The sequence below is a fragment of the Dipteris shenzhenensis genome, chromosome 26, assembly GCF_047967505.1.
Source record: "Dipteris shenzhenensis isolate YYH24624 ecotype China chromosome 26, Dip_SZ_1.0, whole genome shotgun sequence".
Lineage (NCBI taxonomy): Eukaryota > Viridiplantae > Streptophyta > Polypodiopsida > Gleicheniales > Dipteridaceae > Dipteris > Dipteris shenzhenensis.
Window position 1 is genome coordinate 15217669 of NC_141621.1, and position 20855 is coordinate 15238523.

General features: G+C 50.4%; 1 protein-coding gene across 1 annotated transcript in view; it reads left to right on the forward strand.

Annotated features, from left to right (window-relative positions):
* Positions 1-20855, forward strand: part of LOC147884725 (uncharacterized) — a 134713-nt gene that overhangs the window by 18006 nt on the left and 95852 nt on the right. The window lies entirely within an intron of this gene.

Genomic DNA, 20855 nt, shown 5'->3' on the forward strand with positions numbered 1-20855 from the left:
TGGATTTTGTCTAGTTGATCCGTGCACCCGAGGCATCACAGTAGATAGCCAGGGCTCCCCTAACTCTCTCCAAGCTCGTTGTGGTGCCCTCTACATACAAGGCTGTGTCATCTGCAAACTCAAAGTCTAGCAGCTCCTCCTCCTGTCTGATTGGGAGCCTCAACCCTGTGAGGCCCGCCACCTGTGATCTCAAGTAGTAGCCCAAAGCCTCCGCCACAAACAAGAAGATAAAGGGAGCGAGGAGGCAACCCTGGCTGACGGAGCGAGAGAGACGAAAGGCCTCGCCCGTGTGTCCACCAATAAGCATCTGAATAGATCTCCCCGCATAAAGCGTAGAAACTCCTCTGATCCATTTGTTGAGAAACCCAATCTCCACATAGTACCCTCTAGGAAAGACCACTCCACCCTGTCGTAAGCCTTCTCAAAATCCAAGAGAAGGAAGGCCAATGCTTGTGACTCCTCCCTGGACTAATCCAATGCCTCCCAGAACATGAAGATGTTGTCCAGGATGCTACACTTCTGAATGAACTCGGTCTGTGTGTGGTGGATGATGTCAGTGAGATGGGGATGAGATGGGGCCGTAACCACAAACTCAAGACCTTGGCGAGAATCTTGTAATCAATATTAAGCAAAGTGATCGGTCTCCACTGCCAGATCTTTGACCTATCTCCCCCTTTCGGAATCAAACAAATCCACGCCTTGCTCAGGGATTGAGGAAGGGAGCCCGTGTCGAAGATCTCCTAGCAAGCTAGGTGGAAAGGGGTGGATATGCTCTTCCGGAGTCAAGCCATCCTCGCTAGGACACTGGGATCAGTGGTCATTTGCGAAGATGAGGATTGTGAAAGTTACTAATGATGGTATGGATGGTAACACAACGTCATTGGATGGTCCCTATTATGAGGAAGAAAAAGATTTGAGATGGAGCATGCAATTTTTGAAGATTAAAAAGGAACATGTGGTTTTCAATGACAAAGATAGAGTATACTTCATGGGCCACAAGACAAGTTGGAGTCATCCTCTCCGTCTGAAAGGGTTGGCTGTAAAAACCTGTGGTCAGGTCTAAAATCTCTTGCGGATCAGTGTGCATGATGCCCTGCGGATCCCGTGGATGCTACAACTGCGTGCCTGCCGATCAGGGTCTAGTGGTCTGAAAGAACTGCTTTGTCATCCTGTCCCCCTGCTGTACCCACCGGGCCCAGGAGGAGTGATAAGAGAACTCAGCCCACCGAATCTTCGTGTCCTGAAGCTCAAGGTGCGCGCTCTCAAACCTACCACTAAGCCACTAGGATCCTGCCACCTAGGTCTCGCTCCTTGAGCCTCTCTATGGAGGCAAGGTCTCTCCGCAGTGACCGCTCGCGCTCTTGAAGAGACCCCCTCCGTCTAAGGGCATGAGCCTGCAACTTCTCATTGCTCCTCTGGATCGCGTCAGCCGCCCAGTCCTCGTAAGGTGCCGTCTCTGACTGCTGCCAAATCTTTGCCATGACCTGTTGAATCTCCCCATCCTACAGGAGGTCCTCTGGAATGCGGACCCCCTTTTAGGAAAGACCCTCGTAGGGCTGCTTGAAGTGGAGTATTGCTGGAGAGTAGTCCAACATCGGCCAAATCTCTGTGTCCTGAAGCCAAGGCGCGCGCTCTCAAACCTACCACTAAGCCACTAGGATCCTGACACCTGGGTCCTACTCCTTGAGCCTCTCTATGGAGGCGAGGTCTCTCCGCAGTGCTCGCTTGCACTCTTGAAGAGCCCTACTCCGTCTAAGGGCATGAACCTGCAACTCCTCGTTGCTCCTCTGGATCACGTCGGCTACCCACCACGAAGCCCAGCCCTCACAAGGTGCCATCTCTTACTGCTGCTAAATCTCTGCCATGACCTCTACTGAATCTCCCCATCTTGCAAGAGGTCCTCTAGAATATGGACCCCCTTTTAGGGAAGACCTCCACGGGGCTGCTCTAAGCGGAGTACTGTTGGAGAGTGGTGTGACATCGTGGTGCCTGCCAGAATCCCGGTAGAGCCCCTTTGTGCAGTGCCTAGTCCCCAACGTAGAAGCGGTCTAGCCTCTCAAGCAATCCATCATGTCTCCTCTGTTCAAAAGAGAAGAGGAGGCTGCCAGGTGTCCTGCTGAACTCTGGCCTTGGCCACGGGTCTCTGCCATGATCATGAAGATCAACCCCTCCCAGGTGCTCTGCTCTGCTGTTGGCATCTCAGAGAAAGAGGCACAGCCCTGCTTGTTGTATTGTGGGAGCCATGTATTGGCTTTGATAAGTCTATTTATCAGGCCTGGCATGTGAGTTCCAGGATGTTGGTGCATTAGTCTCTTAGACCTCTGAGTTGGTCATGCATCCATCCATGATGAGCCTCTGACCCATGCTAGGTGAGCCTCTAAGTCTATATCATGCTCACTAGCCTCTGAGCCATGCTCACTTGCCTCGGAGTTAGCATGGGAGCCATGTCTAGTTCTAGACTGTCATTGCACAGTTTGATGACTGTCATTGTCATGTTCTATTCTTGGTTCCATTCCAGTACCTTTCCTCCATGAGAGAGTGTTAGGAAATGGAGTTAAGTTGAGTTAGTTTTGGTTGGTTCTATTGAGTCCTAGTGTGAGTTTAAGTCGTCCTATGGATGCCACGTGTCACATTGGGAGTTATCCCATATGCATTGGTGTTAGTATGTGTGTGTGTGCTCTATATAAGAGCTGTACTTGTCTAGTGTCAAAACAATCAAGTATCAAGCCTACAAGCTCTTTGGTCTACATGTGAGTACTTTCATTTTGTTCATTGCTCTTGCCATTTCATTATGTCTCTCTTTGAGTATCATTATCTCTCTCCCTAGCCTACCCTCTCTCTCTGTCCCTCTCCACCATGCACCTTCACTTGTCCTCCCCAAACTCCAAGTTGTATCCAAGAGTCTACATCCGGAAGACACTCTGACAGGCTGCTCCAAAAGGCTGGATGGTGCTGTTTGCACACTGGGGCATATACATTCAGGATCCCAATCTTGGACTCTTCCATCCAAACTGCCCATCCTCCTGTGATAAGCTCGCCTTGATCATAAACCTTTGGAGCCATTGTCTGTGAGACCGAGATGCAAACCCCTCCGCTCCGTCCTACTGCAAGGGACCACACCTCTGGGCCTCTCCTCGAGAGGAGGTGGTGTCGCCGTCTAATGTCTAATGCTGAGAACATATGCTTTTGAATCAAAAGGATGTCCAATGCCCACCCTACCACTGCTCTCGACAGCTCTTGCCGAAGGATTAGGTGCTGCGGTTGACTACGAGCTAGGTCATGGAGCCCGTGCATGTTTCAACTCACTATGGTCCAGCTCATGAGAATGGGGATGCATAAAACAAGGCTCTCCTGTGAGTGGGTGCCTATTCCAGAAAGACTGTCTTATGTGACTTTGTGGGGGGTTTGGAGGGCGAGTAGTCCATGTCTGTACGTCGGCGTACTAGGGTGAACACCGGCTCAATTCCAGTCTTCCGTGCCCACTTCAACTTCATCATGAAGGAGACTTTCACCCCGAACAACTCCACACACTTCTGGAGTGGCCAGTAGTATGCTTGATCAACCTTTGCCTCAAGCGGAAAGCTGATAACTCCTAACACCAAACCACACATCGGCTTCTCCTGCGTGAAACACATCTGAAAATTCACGTCAGCAACATGCTTGTGCCAAAGGTCTAGTCCCTGTGGCCCCATGCACTCGTCCATCATGCGTGAAATCTGATCTCTTAGCATAGCATCAAACACCACTGGGGACCACTTCTCCAACCCTGTGGAGGCGAACTAGAATCTCCAAACTAGGTGTGTTTGGGAGCCCACTACGTTGATTGAACCGCCTTTCTGGGGCTGCAAGATCACAAGCGCTACCTCCAGGGGTAGAGGGTAAGAGTCCAGAATCCCTAGATAATTCCAGCATCCCAATCTCCAAAAGTCCCGTTGTAACAAACGTCGAGGTTGGAAATTAGGAGTTGCTGACCGGGAGAACGAGCCCCTTCCCTCTGCCTCCCACCCCGAATGGAGAGAGGGGATGGGATGCTGTGATGAGGAAAGAGGAAGGGGGCATTGTCTTACCCTTGCCCACTGGCAGGGGAGTCGAGGTAGGGGGGGGGCCTGAAGAACCTGCTAAGGAGGTTGAGGAGGGGGTCCTAACACTTCCGGAAGTATTACCGGAGGCCTAGGGCCACTGATGCGAGAAGCGAGTAAGACATGCCATAAGTGTCACTGATGGTACGTAGGCGAGTGCTAGTCGATGGTGTCAACTATGTGCAAGCAGTAGATGGTGTCAACTATGTGCAAGCGGTACAAGTGCTGAAGTGATGTGAGCAAAAAGAAGACCAAAGCGGAACAACATCATGAAAGCCAACCCTCGACATGAACGGCAAAGAACTTCAACCACATGACACAGGTCCGTTGTACCAGGTGAAGGGAGAGGAGGGGAGGAGAACACAACAGAAAGAGATTTTAGAGTAGCGAGCAGAGATGGGGAGTAGCATAACTCATTAGAAAGCAAGATGACTAATACACCTAGAGAAGATGCACACGAGGTGAGCTCTTGACTCTAGCCTCTCACTCCTTCACTCACGCCTCTCCGCCCCCACCAGAATGTCCTTCCCCCTTTCCCCTTTCCCCTCTTCACCTTCTCCTCCTCTGCTCCACCCCCCGCTGCAAATCTCCTCTCCTTCTTCCTATTGGATGTCTACTTGCATCCTTAGCCATTCCACCGTTTGTCGGCCGCTCTGCCCTTGATGGCTTGTGCAACACTCCAGCCTGTTCTGGGTCAGTGAATCCCATGCTCCATGTGTTCTCCTGCCTATTCATGCACTCCTGACACTAATTGGTTGCGAGGGTTGGTGCACCACCTATACCTCTTAACTGTTGGACTGCTTCCCTTGTGCATCAACGAGTACCACCTGTGCGCCTGTGCACTCTGTTGGACTACTTCCCATGCGCACCATTGCGCCAGTTGGACTGCTTCCCATGTGCACCAACAGGTGTATCCCGTGTAGGTTTGGCACTTTTTAGTCATGTATTGCTTCCGTCATACCCAAGTCATGTCCAAGTCATGTCCAAGTCATGTCCATGTCAAGTCATGTCCAAGTCAGTTCCAGAGTGACCAAGATGTGAACATGTGTGAACACGATGCGACTAGGTATGACCAAGGTCTAACAACTTGGCATGTTGCTGAGGTGACCATGATGTGACCCAGGTGTGAGTCTTGGTGGGAGTCCCGGAGACTTTGAGTACAACAGATCCCCCGCCACTATCATTCACCGTCCCAGTGAATGACTGAGGGTCAGTGTGAGAGAAATTTAAGTATAAATTATAAATAAGAAAGTGGCCTTGTGGCTGACATCCCAAAATTGAAAAGAAAGGGCTTATGGCCTTACAACTAAAAAACTGAAATAAAACTAGCTCATGGCCATACAACTCCAAAATTCCTTTATTTACATGAGAACTGCAGAATCCAAATGTACAGAGCTCGCAAAAAGAAATGCCAAACTAAAAGATCCAGGAGCTACTGCTTGCTGGATGAAGGTCAGGGAAGGGGAGGGGGTGGGTGTGGTGGGTGTGCTGATGTTCCGGGGCTCTGGCCTTTGCCACTTCCTCAACTGTGTCCATGAGGTTGCGGATGTCCTCGTATTTGGATTTATATCTGTGGTAGCCAGACCTGTAATGATCACATCGAGATTTGAGAGCAGCATTTTCAGCTTGCAGCCCATGGAAGTCATCTTGCAACTTGGAATGTGAAACTTGGAGACGGTCCTTCTCCTTGAGAATCTGCTTCATCTGACTCTGCACCACCTCCAGCTATTGATCCACAATATGCTTGTCCTTTGCCAGTGAGGGCTGCAAGCTGCCTCTGGATCTCAGCCTGTTGGGCTGAATGATTGTCCTCCAAAACTTTCTTGCTAGCTGTCTACTTTGCCTCCTTCGCTGCAAGACACTACTGAAACTCGTCTTGTTAAGTTTTCCACGCAGCCTCCCTTGCCTGTAGAGTTGCTCCCCACTCTGCTTCTTTCACCTATAATGTTGTATCCAATTCTTTGTGCATGTTGGCTACGTGCTTCTCATGTTCCAAGCGGAGGTGTTGCTTCTGTGACAGAAGCTTGCAAACCTGACCCGTAGTATTAAAGAGGGAGGCACCCATCTGAATGAAGCTGTCATCTATAATGCGCTGAGCTATATGAAGGGATCTTTTAGCCCATGCATACCTGTCCCGATAGGTCATTCGGTCAGCCATGTCAATGAGTTCACCATATTCCTCAAAGGCTGCTTTCATCCCTTTTGCTCTGGGTCCTCGAGAGCTACCACTGGAGCCAGTGTATCGATGTCTAGGTAACAACTTGGAGCTCGGGATGCTTTCTTGTTGGAAGCGATTGTCTCTTGCAAGGGAAGTGTGAAAATTTGGTCCAGGTCCTCCTCCTCCATGCAAACAGGAGACCGCTTCCGCTTTAATGCATACAACAGCCGTTTGTGTTTATGGCTCTGTTCCTCTATTTGGGCCTCATGGGTGAATAGTTCTCCTGAGGAGGATGCGAAGTAGGTATCCAACATATCATTCTGAGGAAGTGGAGGACAATCAGCTTGAAAAGGTATCTTACCCCCTAGCAAAAATAACCTCGCCAGGTTGAGTTTCCAGTAGGTCCTGTTCAGCAGCCTCCATACTCGGTTTAGGGGTCAGTCGTCGAGACACCCGGGGTGGTGTCTTCGCATCACTAGTGGCTCCCAAAGTAAGATTCAAGTTCAATAACTGTGTCGCTCTAATGCCTCTCCATCACGAGATCCCAAGGCAGAGGTCCCTGCTGCCATAACTTCTATCGATGGATCCTCCTGAGTTGTGGGGCCAATGTCCGTATCTTTGCACCCTACTGACCCTGATGAGATGATCGGAGGGGGAATGGTCATGACTGCGGGGAAGGTAAGTGGTAATGTCATGCCATGGTGGGTGAGACCTAAGGAGGGCAGGGGAGTGGCCGGAAGAACATCATCAGGGAAATCAAAATCTGCCTCGAAGGGGATGGATGGAGAGGCGACTCCTGCATGAGCAACGGATGACAACTCCAGAGGCTAGCCCAAGAGGGGATGGCTCAGAAACATGTGCTACAGATGTGGGTGGAGCAAGAGTGGGTATGGAGACTGGAGAGGAAGAGAGGACAGAGACTGATGCAGCAGAGGCCGAGGATGCTAGGGCCACACTAAGAGTCAGTGGAGCTGATCTCAAGTCGGGGACCATAGGGACGGAAGGTGGACGGTGAGGAGAAGATGAAGTATGTGAAGGTGGAGGAAAAAGTGCAGGCATTGCAGCCCGCCATTGGTGCAAGAGGTAGGTGAGGTGAGGTCCACAAGTACGTGTGTGAGTGCCTCTGCGTGTGCGATTTCGAACAATGGCCGGGAATGTTGAATAGAAGAGGGATGCAAAATCACACTGAGTGATGGTGAAGAGAGCATTGAGAGCAGGACGGATACCTTTCATGACGTAGTAATGCCCGGGTGTTGAATAGAAGCGAGTGATCACTGCTTCTCTGCTTCCACCTTCCAAAACCTTTTTGCAATCATATCCCTTGCTGTTGGGTTTGCACTGTGAAAGGAATGAAAGGAGATGTGGTGAATCGTCGGAAGGAGGCTGAATAGGGAGAGCAGGGAGCCCCATGTATTGTGAGACCAAATTGGGTGGGAGAAGCTGCCTGGAGCCCATGAACTCAAAAGTGTCTGTGACAGAGTCATAAGATCTGATGAATTCTGTACACAGTTCCACATCCACAGGAGGGAAGATGACCTTGTCGAACTCAGTTAGACAAAGGGTCTGGATCTCTGAAGATGTCAACACCGAGGATAGTTTGAGGTTTGGATCCAGAAGAGGTTTAAACATAACCCGAATGTGGGAGAGAGGAGGGGTGGTTATCAAAGGACTCTGTATCTCTGTTGGCCCACCTGACCCTTCTGAATGTGGTCTCCATGCAGAGGGGGTGTAGTCTAAGCCCCCATGGTCGGAAGAAGAGGCACTGGAGCTCTGAGAGTGGGAAAGAACCTCCTGCTGCTGTCTTGATTGCGGTGGCTCTCCATCCGAGATGATAGTGATGTCCGGACCAAGATGGGGATGCATCATTGATGAAGTCGGCCCTACCGATGAAGTTGGCCTTGCTAATGAAGTTAGCTCTGCTGATGAAGTCGGCCTGGCTGATGTAGTTGACTCTGCTGTAGAGGCTGTAGGCATGGGTGAGGTCATGTGCACTGCAGAGGCTACCTGAGACGTCATGGCGGTATAGAAAGGGGTGAAGAGCTTATCTCTGGGCAACTGTGGCTTATACTTGGGCTTCTTCTCGAGCATGAAGAAGGAACACGATGTGAAGTAGAAGCTGATGACGAAGCAGGAAGGGGAGCTGATGACCAAGCAGGAAGGTGAGTGATGACAAAGCAGGAAGTTGAGCTGATGACGAGGCAAGAAGGGAAGCAGGAAAAGGAGGGAAGCTGATGTCGAAGCAGGAGGTGAGCTAATGACGAGGCTAGAAAGGAAGCAGGGAAGGAAGAGGAGCTGATGTCGAAGCAGGAGGTGAGTTGATGACGAGGCTAGAAAGGAAGCAGGGAAGGAAGGGGAGCTGATGTTGAAGCAGGAGGTGAGCTGATGACGAGGCTAGAAAGGAAGCAGGAAAGGAAGGGGAGCTGATGACGAAGTAGAAGGTGAGATGATGAGAGGAAGGGGAGCTGAAGCAGGAAGGTGAGCTGATGACGAGGAAGGTGAGCTGATGACGAGGAAGGGGAGCTGCTGCCGAGGTGTTGGCAAGGCCTACTGAGAGATAACGAGAGAGTGGGGCGGGTGATAACAAGAGGGGGAGCTGATGGCGATGAGAAGGGGAGCTGATGGAGAAGCACGGAGTAGAGCAGAAAGGGCAGATCAGAAGAAGGAGCTGAGTTCGAGAGGACAGCAAGGTTGCAATTTTTAGCAGGCTGTCCAAGATAGAGAAGTGTTCCAAGGACCCTCCCAGGCTGCCCACGAGGAAGAGGCAATTTGCTGCAGGCTGCCAGGGAAAGTGAGGCGCAACTGGAAGAAGGGCTGCCGGGAGAGATGCGATCAAAGAGAGGGTGCTGCTGGGAGTGATGCGATCCAAGAAGAGGGTGCGAGATGGGCTGCAAGGAGAGCTGCGCTGCACCTGGTTGGTGCGATCCAAGGAGAGGCTCTTGCTAGGGAGCTGCCAAGAGATTTCGTTGATGGAGGGAGCTGCTGCAGGAAAATTCGTTGATGGAGGGAGGGCTGCTATCGTTGATGGAGGGGCTGCTGCAGGAGAATTCGCTGATGGAGGGGAGGGGGGCTGCTATCGTTGATGGAGGGGCTGCTGCAGGAGAATTCGCTGATGGAGGGGAGGGGGGGCTGCTATCCTTGATGGAGGGGCTGCTGCAGGAGAATTCGCTGATGGAGGGGAGGGGGGCTGCTATCGTTGATGGAGGGGCTGCTGCAGGAGAATTCGCTGATGGAGGGGAGGGGGGGCTGCTATCGTTGATGGAGGGGCTGCTGCAGGAGAATTCGTTGATGGAGGGAGGGTTGCTATCGTTGATGGAGGGGGGCTGCAGCAGAATTTGCTGATAGAGGGGACGGAGCTGTGTATGGTTTCGTTGGAGGGGGGGGACAGCCACAAATACACAACCAAAGAGAGCCAAATTTAGGAAGGTAAGCCATAAATAGCATGAGTGGGCTGTAAGATGCGATGGATGAGCTGATCCCAAGGATCTACGCTGAGTTTAGCCAAGTGCTAAATATAGCACTGGTCGGAATTGGGAGGTGAGATGAAGGACCTACGCTGAATTTGGCGGTTAAATATAGCCTTGGTGGGAGGTGGGAGGTGAGAGACAAAGCGGTGTGGGCAAGAGGCAATATTTGAATGAAAAAGGTGGGAGGCAATATTTGAATGAAAAAGGTGGTAAAATCTGAATTTGAATTATATTTTCTCCTGTATAGGCCAGTGGACGAGTGTGTCATAGGGGTGAATGAGGGTGAAGGAGGGATGAACCAAGGGTGAACCAAGGATGAACAAGGGGTGACATTGGTGTGCACATGGGTGACTGAGGGGTGAACAAGGATCGACAAGGAGTGACCTAGGGTGAACAGGGGAGGAACAAGGGGTGACATAGGGAGGAACATGGGTGACAGAGAGTGAACTTGGGGAGGTGACATAGGAATGAACAAGGGTGAACTAGGAGTGAACAGGGGTGACCTGGAGGTGAACATGGATGACCTAGAGGTGAACATGGGTGACAAAGAGGTGAACATGGGGAGATGAAATAGGAGTGAACAGGGGTGACCCGGAGGTGAACATGGGTGACCTAGAGGTGAACATGGGGAGGTGACATGGGAGTGAACAGGGGTGACCTAGGAGTGAACAGGGGTGACTTGGAGGTGAACAGGGGTGACAGAGAGGTGAACATGGGGAGGTGACATAGGAGTGAACAGGGGTGACCTAGGAGTGAACAGGGGCGACTTGGAGGTGAACATGGGTGACAGAGAGGTGAACATGGGGAGCTGACATAGAAGTGAACAAGGGTGACCTAGGAGTGAACAGGGGTGACCTGGAGGTGAACAGGGGTGACCTAGGAGTGAACAGGGGTGACCTAGGAGTGAACAGGGGTGACTTGGAGGTGAACATGGGTGACAGAGAGGTAAACATGGGGAACTTACATAGAAGTGAACAGGGCTGACCTAGGAGTGAACAAGGGTGACCTGGAGGTGAACAGGGGTGACAGAGAGGTGAACATGGGGAGGTGACATAGGAGTGAATAGGGATGACCTAGGAGTGAACAGGGTGACTTGGAGGTGAACATGGGTGACAGAGAGGTGAACATGGGGAGGTGACATAGGAGTGAACAGGGGTGACCTAGGAGTGACCTAGGAGTGAACAGGGGTGACCTGGAGGTGAACATGGGTGACAAGAGGTAAACATGGGGAGGCGACATAGGAGTGAACACGGGTAACCTAGGAGTGAACAGTGGTGACTTGGAGGTGAACATGGGTGACAGAGAGGTGAACATGGGGAGCTGACATAGAAGTGAACAGGGGTGACCTAGGAGTGAACAGGGGTGACCTGGAGGTGAACATGGATGACAGAGAGGTGAACATGGGGAGGTGACATAGGAGTGAACAGGGATGACCTAGGAGTGAATAGGGTGACTTGGAGGTGAACATGGGTGACAAAGAGGTGAACATGGGGAGGTGACATAGGAGTGAACAGGGGTGACCTAGGAGTGAACAGGGGTGACCTGGAGGTGAACATGGGTGACAGAGAGGTGAACATGGGGAGGTGACACAGGAGTGAACAGGGGTGACCTAGGAGTGAACAGGGGTGACTTAGGAGTGAACAGGGGTGACTTGGAGGTGAACATGGGTGACCTAGAGGTGAACATGGGGAGGTGACATAGGGGTGACCTGGAGGTGAACATGGGTGACAGAGAGGTGAACATGGGGAGGTGACATAGGAGTGAACAGGGGTGACCTAGGAGTGAACAGGGGTGACTTAGGAGTGAACAGGGGTGACTTGGAGGTGAACATGGGTGACCTAGAGGTGAACAGGGGTGACTTGGAGGTGAACATGGGTGACCTAGAGGTGAACATGGGGAGGTGACATAGGAGTGAACAGGGATGACCTAGAGGTGAACAGGGGTGACCTAGAGGTGAACATGGGTAACAGAGAGGTGAACATGGGGAGCTGACATAGAAGTGAACAGGGGTGACCTAGGAGTGAACATGGGTGACTTGGAGGTGAACATGGGTGACCTAGAGGTGAACATGGGGAGGTGACATAGGAGTGAACAGGGGTGACCTAGAGGTGAACAGGGGTGACCTAGAGGTGAACATGGGTGACAGAGAGGTGAACATGGGGAGCTGACATAGAAGTGAACAGGGGTGACCTAGGAGTGAATAGGGTGACCTGGAGGTGAACATGGGTGACAGAGAGGTGAACATGGGGAGGTGACATAGGAGTGAACAGGGGTGACCTAGGAGTGAACAGGGGTGACTAGAGGTGAACATGGGTGGCAGAGAGGTGAACATGGGGAGCTGACATTGAAGTCAAGAGGGGTGACCTAGGAGTGAATAGGGGTGACTTGGAGGTGAACATGGGTGACGTAGAGGTGAACATGGGGAGGTGACGTAGAAGTGACCTAGGAGTGAATAGGGGTGACTTGGAGGTGAACATGGGGAGGTGACATAGGAGTGAACAGGGGTGACCTAGAGGTGAACAGGGGTGACCTAGAGGTGAACATGGGTGACAGAGAGGTGAACATGGGCAGGTGACATAGGAGTGAACAGGGGTGACCTAGGAGTGAATAGGGGTGACCTAGAGGTGAACATGGGTGACAGAGAGGTGAACATGGGGAGCTGACATAGAAGTGAACAGGGGTGACCTAGGAGTGAATAGGGGTGACCTGGAGGTGAACATGGGTGACAGAGAGGTGAACATGGGGAGGTGACAGAGGAGTGAACAGGGATGACCTATGAGTGAACATGGGTGACAGAGAGGTGAACATGGGGAGCTGACATAGAAGTGAACAGGGGTGACCTAGGAGTGAACAGGGGTGACTTGGAGGTGAATATGGGTGACCTAGAGGTGAACATGGGGAGGTGACATAGAAGTGACCTAGGAGTGAACAGGAGTGACTTGGAGGTGAACATGGGTGACCTAGAGGTGAACATGGGGAGGTGACATAGGAGTGAACAGGGGTGACCTAGGAGTGAACAGGGGTGACCTGGAGGTGAACATGGGTGACAGAGAGGTGAACATGGGGAGGTGACATAGGAGTGAACAGGGGTGACCTAGGAGTGAACAGGGGTGACTTGGAGGTGAACATGGGCGACAGAGAGGTGAACATGGGGAGCTGACATAGAAGTGAACAGGGAGTGAACAGGGGTGGCTTGGAGGTGAACATGGGTGACCTAGAGGTGAACATGGGTGACAGAGGTTCAACCTGAGTGACAGGGGTGAAGAGGGATTAAGGAGAAGTGTGTGCCAGACAAGGCAAGGGCTGTTTCTGTCTTGCCAGAGAAGGAGAAACTCAGTTTTTATTGATCTCCCACCAAAGAGTGCAACTGGGCAGAGAGTAGAAGCTTGACAGGGTTAGGAAAGGGAATACATTGTTGTTTTTTTTTTTTTTTGAATAAATAAAAATTCAACTAATAGGAATGGAAATCCTTATCCAAAGAGAGAGAGTCAATGTGGATGATACTTCTTTACCCGTGAGCCATTTACAGGTGCTGGTAACTTCTTGCCCTCCAAGGTGGCCAAATAAACCCCTCCACTGGGAATAATCCTTGTGATAAAGAAGGGCCCTGTCCAGCCACTGACAAATTTGGGTTTATGCTTCAGGAACTTACTGGAATATAACAAGACCAAGCTGCCAACTTGGAATTCCCTCTTCCTGAGATTTCTGTCATGCCATGTTTTCTGCCTTCTTTGCAAGACTTCCTGAGCAAGGATCACTTCACGACGATGTTCATCCAAGGCTTCAAGATCCCATAATCTCTCAAGTGTGCATGCCTCCAAGCTATCATCCATCTCTGCCATGACCCTAGTGGTCTTCATGTGGAACTCATAGGGCATAACCGCCTCCAAGCCGTAAACTAGCTGGAATGGTGAATATCCAGTGCTAGCCTTGTATGCTGTTCAGTAAGCAAAAAGAGCGGCTGGTAGTAGAATATCCCAATCTGCCAAGGAATGAAGGCATAACCGAGCCACAATATGAGACATGGTCCGATTGGAGCTCTCGGCCAAACCATTGGCTCGAGGGTAGTATGAACTAGAGGTCTTGTGAACAATTTGCAGTTGGGTGACGAGGCCAGTAATGACATCATTGAGAAAGTGGGTACCTCTATCACTCATCAATTCCACAGGACATCCAAACCTAGAAATGATTTGATCATACAAGAATGAGGCCACAACCTGAGCAGTGCAGGTCTTCGTTGCCTTAGCCTCCACCCATTTAGTGCCATAATCAGTAGCAATCAGAGCATACTTGTTCCCTCTTCGAGTTGCAGGAGAGATGGGTCCAACAAAATCCAATCCCCATCTATAGAAGGGTGGTACAGGGCTGGATGGCTGAAGGGGAAGGTACTCCCGTCGGGTAGGCTTCGGCCCCCCTCTTTGACATGAGTCGCAGCGGCGCACATAAGCATAGCAGTCTTGGAATAGCTTTGGCCACCACAACCCAGAGTGCATTATCTTTCTATCAGTGGCCTCTGGTGCCATATGACCTCCCCCCATTCCTGAGTGAGCCTCTTGAAGGATGGCTTGTGTTTCATGAGGGAGCACGCACCTCCTTAAAATGTGGTCCTTCCCCAACTTGTACAGCTGACCCGCGATCAGTTTGAAAGGAGCATCCTGAACAATCTGCCTCCGCTTTTGTGTGGGAGTTAACCCTTTGGGGAACTCCACTATAGACAACAAGTGTACAATGTTTGCATACCATGGGGGAAAGCAGTCCACAGCAAACAGGCAGTCATCTTTTGGTACTGTGGCACCGACACGGAAGAGGCCCGCATCTGGAAGGTCATCATCAACTCCTATGGCTGCTTCACCTGAAGAGATCCTTGACAAGTGGTCTACTGGTTGATGCAATCGGCCTGCTCTCACTAGGATGTCAAAGTCAAACTCTTGAAATAGAAGAATCCACCTGCTCACTCTCCCCCCAAGCGTTGGTTTGTTCAGTAAGTACTTGAGAGCTTGATGATCAGTAATGATGATAAACTTACTGCCCAAGAGATAGTGCCGATACTTTGTCATGGCATAGACCATGCCCAAGCCCTCGCGTTCAATGGTGCTATAGTTTCTTTCTGCTCCATTGAGTTGTCTGCTTGCGAAGTACACAGGTAGGTCGAGTTTGTGCTCTTCATCTGGTTGGGCCAATATCGCCCCAATCGCCAGCCCACTTGCATCTACATGCACATGAAAAATGACATCCCATTGAGGTTGCCGCAAGATGGGTGCCTTTACTAGACGATCCTTGAGGTTGTCAAACGCCAGTTGTTGAGGTGCCGACCAGTTGAAGGACTGCTCCTGCTGAAGGAGTTCCGTCAATGCCACCGCTATGTCGGCATAGGACCTGATGAATCTTCTATAATAACCCACATGTCCCAAAAAAGACTTGACTTCTCTGGGTGTGCGAGGAATAGGCAAGGTCAATATCTAGGTCCGTGGTCATTCCCTTAGCCGAGACGATGTGGCCAAGGAGAACCCCTCGCAAGGCAAGGAAGAAACATTTGTCCGGATTCAAGCATAACCTAGCTTCTCTGCACTTTATCAAAAACCCACCTCAACTTACTCATGTGATCAGTCTGAATAGGAGGTTCGAGGTGAGAAGCATTCTTACCATTGAACACAGAGAAGTCATCCAAGAATACCTCAAGGAACTTTCTGCTGTTCTCTTGGAAGAGTTTGGTGACAAGACGTTGAAACGTGGCCGGTGCATTGCATAGACCAAAAGGCATCATCTGGTAAGCATAAGTTCCCCATTGGGTGACAAAGGTAGTCTTTAACTGATCTTGCTCTCGCACCCGAACCTGGTTATACCCACTGTATCCATCCATGAAGGAGTAGAGAGCATGACCAGCTACAGTTTCTAGCACCCTGTCAGTGAAGGGGAGAGGAAACCTATCCCGACGTGTGGCGGTATTCAAACTCCTATAGTCGACACAAACTTGAAGTTTGCCAGTCTCTCTTTTGGGCACCACTACAATGCCACTAAGCCATTCGGAGTAGTCAAAAGGGTAGATCAACCCTGCTTGCTCCATCTTTTGAATATCAGAATGGACAGCCTTGCCATAGTTAGGATTCATGTGATATGGTCCCTTGATCACCAGATCTGCTTCCGGATAAAGATCGATGCGATGTTCCATGAACTCAATGGGTACTCCCTTTAAATCCCTATATGACCAGGCAAAGACATTTACATACTCTTGAAAAAAATCAGACAATGCAGCAAGGAGATAGTCATGTTCCCAGACCCAATTGGCTACCTTAAGATGCCGTTGTTGGTCCTCTGTCCCAATGTTAAGATACCTCCAATCCCTGGCATGGTCAACCTGAGGTATGCTTCCTGATGTGGAGTTGTTCGGTTCTTCTGCTCCCACTGCTGGGTGCGCAGGAGAATCATCCAGAGAAAAATCTCCCACTACTTCCATCATCCAAGAGCTCGGATAGGACGGTTGGGTGTCTTCTGGAAATGGTTGAGATGTAGAGGCAGCACTTGGACCCATTCTCTTTTTTACTTTTTGTGCTTGCTTGAGCATTCCTCTGTATGGTAATCCAACCACCTTGTATGTAGTTTATGGAAACTCCTGTGTCGTTGGGGGGTCAGCTTCTGACATGTATAAGTCGAGTAGAACAAGGTCCGTGACATCTTCTCCTCCCTGTATGCTGTGGTCTTGCCTTGAAGGTCTAAAGTTCTAGACTCCAGTGTGAATGTGGACGGCTCCTTCAAGTTGTCTAGTCTCTTGACCCCTCCTAGGTTGGTCAGGTTGCACAATGGATTCAATAACCCTTCCAAGAGTCATTTCCGGCACCGCCTGCCTTTGAGTGACATCAGTAAGTAGGTGGTCATCCTCTTCTTTTGCAGATCCATGACTGTCTTCTCCAATACCATCATTGTGCTCAGCCAGCTCATCATCTTCTTGCATAGCATCCTCTTCCTCCTCTGTTGTGACCCCATGGTCTTTTTCTTGGTGTGAGGCATCCATGTCGTGTGCCTCCATTGCTTCTATTGCTGCTTCATGGTCTTGTCTTTGAGTCACCTTGTTGGCCTCCCCACCACTTGGTCTAGTACTTGTGGTCATCATTCGCTGATACATGTGGGGATTATTAAGAAGACCAAAAGGCATCCGTTCATACATGAGATCAGCCAAACTAGGCGGTGGAGAGGCTTCCTGGCTCACTTCTTGCGCATTCCGTGAAGTACCAAGATGGGCTTCAAGATCCTCTTCTGGACACAACTCCACCATGTTGATGGCTAAGGATCCCAGGGCCCCCATCCAATCCAAGATGACAGCTTCTTCCTCATCTGGTCCAGCATGTTCCAACAAGTACGTCAAGCTCTCACCATCATCTCGTGCTGCTGTTACATAGGTTTCACCTTGGAAGGGTGAGTCCTCCACATAGGCCAACTCTTCTTTTTGTAGGGGCCAATCCCCAAGTGCCCATCGCTCCTCTTCCACCCCTTCTTCTTCTTCAAAATCCTCTTCCCCAAGTTCCACAGGTCGGTGACGAGCCCTTCCCGTAACCATGTCTATTTCTAAGGATGTGGATCCCAAAGGGAGTCGAACTTCATCACTTGACCAATCTTGAATGGCCTTTGCTGAGCGTAACCATGGTCTACCGAGAAGTAGAGGATAAGTCTGCTCACCCTCCGTCATAGTAAGTACAATAAAATTGGACAGGAATGTAACTCCCCCATAGGCTTCACCTTGCATTCCTGTCCATAGGTGTAACTCCCCCATAGGCTCTGTCATATTAAGTACAATAAAATTGGACAGGAATGTACAATAAAATTGGACAGCCCCCATAGGCTTCACCTTGCGTTGATCCGCCATGCGTACTTGAAAATGTACGTCAGTTGTCAATTTCAAACCCAGTTGTTGAAGAGTACCTCTCGGCATGATGTTCACTGCTGCCCCACCATCCAAGAAAACATCTTTCAGCTCCACCCCATTGATCTCCATTGCGAGCTTGGGACTTTGTTCACATGTGAGGGCAGCATAGGCCGAGCAATTGTCTAGTGTTACTCCATCTTGAACTGTTATTGTCTTTGGTGTGGGCCCGCCCTGAACAGATCCCCTTTGGCGCCCTCCTGGCATGCGATTCAAAAATGCAATAGTCTGATGCTTGATATGTGGAGACAATTGACAGAGTTGTCGTAAGGTGATATTGGGCCTAAAATCCATCAAGTCATCCATCAAAGAATAGGGCTAGATAGTAGTAGTAGCCTTTTGTGCCTTCATCCGCCGAGCTTCTGGCCGAGGGTCGAAGCTCACATGAGGGAGAGGAGGTGTCTCTGGATTCTCAATCAATATTTCTTGTGGTGACTCTCCCATCACCCCTTTCCCCTTTTCTTGGGCACTACTAGGCTTCACCCCTTTTTCCTTCTCTTGCTTCATTGTGCTTCCTGAGTGGAAAGTGGATGGGCTTGCCTGCGACTCCTCACGCTTCTGCCCTAAAGTTGTCACTTCGTTGCAAACCTCACTATTCTGGACTTGCGAGAAGGGAACTGAGGTGTGACGCCTTCATCTTCAGAACTAGATTGAAGATCTTTGGTGACACTTCTGACCACCTCCTGGTACCTTGAAGGCATAGATTGCTCACTTGGAGCTGAGGTAGTTTTAGAGCTATTGATAGGTCTTGATGGCTGTGGGGCCCTTCGGGTCCTTTCTAATCCAGTTACAGGAGAGGACAAGGGTGATGCATTCATGTGCCCACTGTCCTTGGAGGAAGGAGGTGGGGATGCTCCTCTAGTGACTGAGCTGGTATTAGTTGGTGATGAGGCCTCGGATATTGATGTTGAGTCATCCTTACTACTGTCACCCTTCATTTGTGACCTAGTCACAGCTCCCAACACTGCACCAATCAAATTGGGTTTGTCACCCTCCCCTGCCACTACTACATCAACCATGTTGACTTGCGATGTTGATTCCCTTCTGCCATTGGGACAATCTCTGGTGTAGTGGTCATTTGTGTTGCACTGTGTACAAGAGGGTCCCTCGAATGGTTGTGTACAATCATCTTGGTAATGGCCGTACTCGCCACATCTATAGCACATGATGGGCCTGCGAAAGTTGGTACCTCTGCCTCCACGTCCACCTCGGAACCCACCCCGCCGATCGCGGATATAAGGGGGTCCATATCCACCCCCTGACATAGGTGGTTGATACTGTGCATAGTAGGGCGGAGGATAGAAGTATGGAGCCCCAAATTCACTAGGATTAGGAGCTTAGAGGAAAGGAGGATTAGGAAGTAGTGGAGGTGGAATGATAGGATGGGTGGGTGGTTCAGGTGCCTTCACAGGGGCTGAAGCTAGGGGTACTGGCCCTGAAGTGGTCGGTGCAGCTTTGTTGATTGTAGCCACCAGTGGTTCTCCAATTGGATACTCCAGTAGAAGCTTCCTCAACCCCTTAAGATACCTACACTCGGAGGCATCATGTCCATGAATTTCACAAAATGTGCAAAAGGAGGTTGGGGTGGGTACCTTACGCTTCGATGGACATTCCCAGTAGCCATGGCTAGAACCCTTGCAGTCGGTGCACCCGAGACCACTTCTTATCTGAGCTTCAAAGGGTGACAGTCCATCCACTTTTGTTCTGTCTTTCAGACCTTCTTTGATTTCTTCTAATTCCTTCTTGAGTTGCTGCCATGCCTGTGAGCCCTCTTCTCTCGGAAGTTGGGTGGTCTGGGCGGGTGTTGAGGCGAAACTTAACTAGGACCGTTCCATCTTCACCGCTTCCCTCAGAAATTCTTGTAGTGAGGCATGCTCAGGGAGTTTGTCAACCAGCCTTATAGCAATGGTGGAGGGTAAAGCCTTTAAAAACCACCTCTTCATTATGGCATCATTGGGTGGCACCGACATCTTTGCCGCCAAGACCCTCATCCTTGTGTACATCTCAGAGATGCTTTCTCTAGGCTTCATGGTGTCAGTGGATAACTCTTGGACAATCATGTGTTCGAATTTTTCCAACTTGAAAGTGCATAAGAATTCCTCCCTTAGGTCTGTCCACGTCTGGAAGTGGTCCAGAGGAAATTGACTGTACCATACATCTGCTGCATCCTCCAATGACAAGGGAAAGATGTGAAGGAACGCATGCTCATTCTCCACACCTTTAGCTCTACATGCTGTGAGGAACTTCCTCACATGAGCTTTTGCATCCTCATGGAGGTGGCCTTTGAACTTTTGAGTCTTCACGTGGACCTTGTTGAGTAGCTCGAGAAGTCTAGCTCTGTCTGGAGGACTGAGAACGGCCATCCCCACCCGAGAGGTTGGAGAGGATGCAAGAGTTGGAGGGAGTCCCGATGGGGCTGTAATGAGTGTTGGTGCTCCCAAGGAGGAGGCCACCCCGACAACTCCTCCTGTGGAGGACCACAATGGGGAAGTCACTACTGATGTAGTCATAGAGGAAGTGTACCCAGATGGTAGGGCGTAAGTGGGGGGTCTCGGTGTTGCAGAGGGAAAGGGTGAGAACATGGAAGATGTGGGGGTGAAAGAGGATGGGAGAGCATTTGGGAAAGAGAGGGACGGAGTTGAAGTCATGGATGAGTAGGCAAAAGGGAAGGAAGGAGGTGGTGGAAAAGGCAACACCGGTGTGGATGGAAAGGGAGATGAAACCATTATGGCAGGTAAAGGCATGGCCGGAGCAAAAGTACCTTCCAATGGGATAGATGTAGAAGAAAGATTAGCTAGGAGCCCGGAGCTATGGATAACAGATGACAAGAGGTTGAGGCGGGCACAGATGGAGTCACCACTGTGGTAGAAGAGGTGGTTGATGAAGACATCGTTGCAAGAGGAGGAGAGGGGCTGCGTTGACCTTGATGAGTCCCTGAGGAGCCCTCATCCTTAGTACCCTCTTCTTTCACCTGTTCTCCGCTTTGCACTTCTTCTTCTCCGGAGTCCGGATCTGACCACCAGGGTTCCTGTTGATCCAAGTCAATGAGAGTGTCGATGAAGTTACTTGCTCTGGCTACTGCTCCAATGGGCTCACTTTGTGCTCGAGTTGAGGACTTCGCAATCTTACGTCGCACGTAATGCTTCTTGTACCTAGTTTGGTGTGCCGGAAGTCTTTTCTCCACTCTCCTCAAGTACCTCCTAGTTCTCTTACTAGCTCCTTTAAATGTTTCAGAACTA